At 48.3% G+C, this 4514-nt stretch overlaps 1 long non-coding RNA gene across 1 annotated transcript; it reads left to right on the plus strand.

The window, feature by feature from the left end:
- Positions 1–714: 714 nt before the first annotated feature.
- Positions 715–2162, plus strand: LOC118176378. Its single transcript, XR_004755385.1, has 4 exons — positions 715–762; positions 849–895; positions 985–1105; positions 1250–2162. It is a non-coding gene; the product is annotated as an uncharacterized LOC118176378 (long non-coding RNA).
- Positions 2163–4514: the final 2352 nt, after the last annotated feature.

The raw sequence follows: 4514 nt of genomic DNA on the forward strand, positions 1-4514 counted from the left end.
TGCGTGTGTTCTGTTTTTTGTTTGTAATGTTTGTAGCGTGCCTGTGTGTTTGTTTGGCCTGGAGCTGTCCTGCCTGGCAGTTAGTGATGGTAGCTAATCTGGCAATCCGTCAGTGTAGTAATACATTGTCTGGACTGTTTTGGCAAAGACATCCAGTCGGCCGCTGGGCTCGTACTGAAGGGCAGCTGGCACAGAGTCATCTCCATAGTGTTTGGCAGAGGCGGAGGCTTGAGTTGCTTGCGAGCAACTGTTCGCATAGTGCTTGAATAGTGCTAGAGGAGGGGTAAGCTCGCAGATGTGGAGTGCTCTTTTTTGTTGTTTGTTTTTTCTCCTGACTTAGATAAACCTTAGGAGGAACCGGTCCAAGGAAAGAGCGCCTTCTGGAACTGTCAAGCCTTCATTTGGCAGCTCGGTGACTGGCTTGGTCTACTTGTGAGGTGCTGAGGGAAGTTGTCTGCTGTTCCGAAACGATGGAAAAAAAAAATGGGGTCCCTTGTGTTGTTGAGGGATGGGTGCTAATGCTAGCAGCTGAATGGTTATCTTCTGACTATGTTTTGGTGTGTTGAAGCTGAAAGGCAGCCTGCAACCTAGGACGTCATCACAGCCAGAGCTGCCTCTGGTAAGGTGAGTGATAAAGCAGTTACTTTTGAGTTGCGGTTCTCAGTGTCATTTTGAGTGTCCCCTCTTTCTCTTCTTGAGGTGTTGTAGCTGGCTTAAGAGGGCAGATGGAAGCATCTGCCTCGGGCAGGTGAGCGGGCAGAGGTAAGGCAGCAGATGAGAGTAACTGTCGTAGCTGTGCTGTGGCTTTGCATTCTGCCTTGCCCTATGCTTTTCTTTTTCTTTCACAGGTGTCTCACACAGACTCAAAGGAGCAAACTGCATTCTGAAGAGCTGCGTAAGAAGGGGGCTGGTCATGAGCTTGGTTGGAGTGAAATGGCTAAGGAGTATGAGGTGACTATGAAAGGTCTTTGCCTTGCTTTGCAGGTGCCATGGCTAGCAGTCCACAGAAGTGGCTGATGATTTGAGATAAGACCGGAGAGCGGCAAGGAGCGGCACGTGCAGTTATGCCTTCCAAGCACTGCGGTTGCTCTGTTCTGATTATCAGGTGCCACAGGCAAGATGGGTTGTAACATCAGTCTTTAGAATTGGAGCAAAGCAGGTCACTTGAATGCTGTGTTGTTCCTGAGAAAGGTGTAGAGAAAAAAGGTTGCCTGGTGTGGCAGTTCCTGATGGCAGTCTTCCTCCGTAGGTGAAGAGGTGCCTGAAGCCGTGTCTCGTGTGGGCTGAGGACGCCTCACTGAGGATGAAGCCTGCTTTCCAGCAGGTCCCAAAGCTGTGTTGGGGCTGAAATGCTGTGTCTGTATTTGGGTTGGGGTTGTGCCTTGGTGAGTGTGGGGATGGGTTTTAAGTCGGTGCAGCAGATATGTATATAAATGAAATTCACATAAGTGATATATGATGAAGTATTGTGAATCCTTGAACTTCTAGCCTACATTAGCTAATATGTATGGAGTTGCATGAAACATTGAGAAGCAGCTTCTAATAAGCAGGTTTTTGTTGTCATTAACTCAGCCCATGCCTTTGCCATACGTAAAGATCAAGACAAACTACCTTTTTACACAGGAACTGCTGTGGGTGCACAGAAAGTCCTAGAGGACATTTAGGGCTGTATTTTGGTTCCCAAAGTGTTTTTACCTGGTCCAACTGATTTATATTGGCCGAGCCTCTTCATAGGGTCCCTGTGTGGTTGCAGAGCCTAGCCACGGTGTTTCCACTGCGCTCTATGCTCCATCCTCTTCTTTAGAGTCAGCACACCAGCTTCCCCTTGTGCAATATCATCTAAGGCTGGAGTCCTAGGGAATGCTTAGGTAGCACAGCTATCCTCCACCCTAAAAGCTTCTTCATTGCTGTACGTTTTCTTTAAAAGGTGAATATTAGTTTAATTTGCCTAGTTACTTCAGGCAGTTACTCCACAACTACCAAAAGCGATAGTGAGAAGCCTGCTTCCAGCATCCGTTCCCCACCTCGGGATGGACAGATGGACGCCACTCGATGCCTTGCCCGCCAGGGGAAGGGGAGAACTACTGGGCAGGGAACCCCACCGCAGCCCCCCTCCTGGGAGTCCTGTAGAGCAGTTTAATAAAGTTTGCTTTCTGACCTGCGCCCGTTTCGGTGGTTGCGGTGCCGGGAAGTGGCTGTCATGATGTGTGCGGGTGCAGGTTCTGTAGCAGGGTGGGTGTGGAGGGGGCAGGGGCTGGGGGCAGGTTGTTCCCGTGTCAGTTGGCTGCTGGATGTGGATGGCCCATCGGAGGGTGGGGGCAGCCCTGCCGGGTGGTGGGGTGGCTGCCTATCGTGGTACAGGGGGTTTAGCCCTGTGCTGTCTTTGCTCCTTGGGCTGGGGGGGGGGGGGGGGGGGGGGCCGCGCGGGCTCCCCGGCCCGGCTTGCCCCCCCCCGGGGGGGGGGGGGGGGGGCTGGGAGTTCCTGGCAGGACCCCCAGGTCAGGGGAGGGATTCAGGGAGGCTGGGTCCCGTGGGATTTGCAGCCAGGGCAGGAAAAGCCCAGGCAGGGATTTCAGGTGCTGGCAGGCACGGTTCTGTGGGCACTGGGCTGCAGGTCGGGAAGCCCGGGGCTGGCTCTGCAGCGTCTGCAGTGTCAAGCTGCCATGAGAACCTGGTCCCGCAGCAAGCTGAGAGTTGTGGTCTTTGGGCTCTGAGCTTTCCGTTGGCCACGTTGGGTTAGTTATTATCATCTCCCTGCCTTATTTGTCCTGGTAAAAAATGTAGTGTTTCTGCTTGCCTCTGCTCAGCTTCCCAGCCAAAAAAAGCACGTTGCTCAAGGCCGTTACTTCCTCCCCAAGACAGCATGGGGTGCAAATTTCTGCTCTTCCCATTTGTGCTTTTTCTGGGAAAACGGTTTGGGAAGCCATGCCTGCCATTCTAGGGACGGCACCCGCTTGTGAAAAGTGGCTACTGCAGGCTGAATGGTGCTGCGCATATGCGTTTTTCTTTTTTCTTTCTTTTTATTTCCTACAAGTGACATTATTACATTGATTTGTTATTTTGTTATGTAATCTGTTACGCTCCTAGATTTTTCTTCCTATGTAAAAGAAAGGTTTGAGCTAATTCCAGTTGAAAAAGTTTCAGTTAATTGCTTGCTCATATTGTCCTTTGAATATTCAAAGGTGAAGCAAAAGCCTGGGGATTGTTGCTTCTCGAAACAGCCCAGTTCTCTTGTCTGCACTCTGTATGCTGTTGAGCCAAGCAGGGAAAAAACAAAACCAAAACAAAACAAAAGAAATGAGGGGGGAAAAAAAAAAAAAAAAAAGCAGCCTAGCTGCTGCTTGTCCTGTTTTCTTTCTATTTTCTTGTGCTTTGCCCCTCCCCTTTCCCAGGTGATTGGGTTTGGGTGCTGAGCGGCACCAAATGGTATATGAACTCCAGGCATGCCTTCAGAGAGCTCATTCTGCCTGGGCAGCTCTTTGGGGTAAGTGCTTTGTTTTTCCTTCAGTAAGTAGCAGGGTTATTTAGGTGGGTTAGAGTCTATGGTGTGTTTCCAAGTATACACTGTAACGCGCTTCTTTTGGAGGTAACAACTAGTGGGATCCGTTAGAGTAAAGCAATCCATATAGTAGTAGGTGCCTTTATTGCATGCAGCTCAGCATGCAGGTGAGTAATTGTTATAGCATATTTATGGATAGGGTGACAATGTTACTCTGTGTATTTGCTTTGTGGCATACAGGGCTGCAAGGTACTGAGGGGGGAAGCAGTTCTTAGGGCTAGGGTTGTAATCCTAAAACCTAAACCCCTAACCCTAAAAACCCTTGCAACCCTAACCCTAAAAGCCTTACAACCCTAAAAAGCCTAAAGCCCCAACCCTAAAAACCTAAAAAATCCTTAGAAACCTAAAAAGCCTAAAGCCCCAACCCTAAAAACATTTAAAAACCTAACCCTAAAAACCCAACCCTAAAAACTCTGAAAATCCTAAAAATCTTAAAACCCTAAAAAGCCCCGATCCTAAAAACCTAAAAAAAAACAACCCTAAAAACTCCAAAACACTAACCCTAAAAAACCCTCACATCCCTAACCTGCAAGACCTCACAGACCTAAAAACCCCAAAACCCTAAACCTAAAAAGCCTTACAACCCTAACCCTAAAAGCCCTAAAGGCCCAACCCTAAAAACCTTAAAAAGTCTTACAACCCTAAAAAACCTAAAACCCCAACCCTAAGAACGTTAAAAAAACCTACCCCTACAAAAAATAAAAGCCCTAACCCTAAAAACCCATACAACCGTAACACTAAAAAAACAAAAAGCCCAAACTCTAAAACCCTAAAAAGCCCCAACCCTAAAAACCCAAAAAAACCCTAACAGTAAAAAACCAAAGCCCTAACACTAAAACCCCTAAAGCCTTAACCGTAAAAAGCCCTCACCGCTCTAACCATAAAGGCCTTCAGAGCCCTATAAACGCTTACAACCCTAACCCTAAAAACCCGAAAGCCGCAAACCTAAAAACAT

This window comes from Oxyura jamaicensis, chromosome 19 (assembly GCF_011077185.1).
Source record: "Oxyura jamaicensis isolate SHBP4307 breed ruddy duck chromosome 19, BPBGC_Ojam_1.0, whole genome shotgun sequence".
Lineage (NCBI taxonomy): Eukaryota > Metazoa > Chordata > Aves > Anseriformes > Anatidae > Oxyura > Oxyura jamaicensis.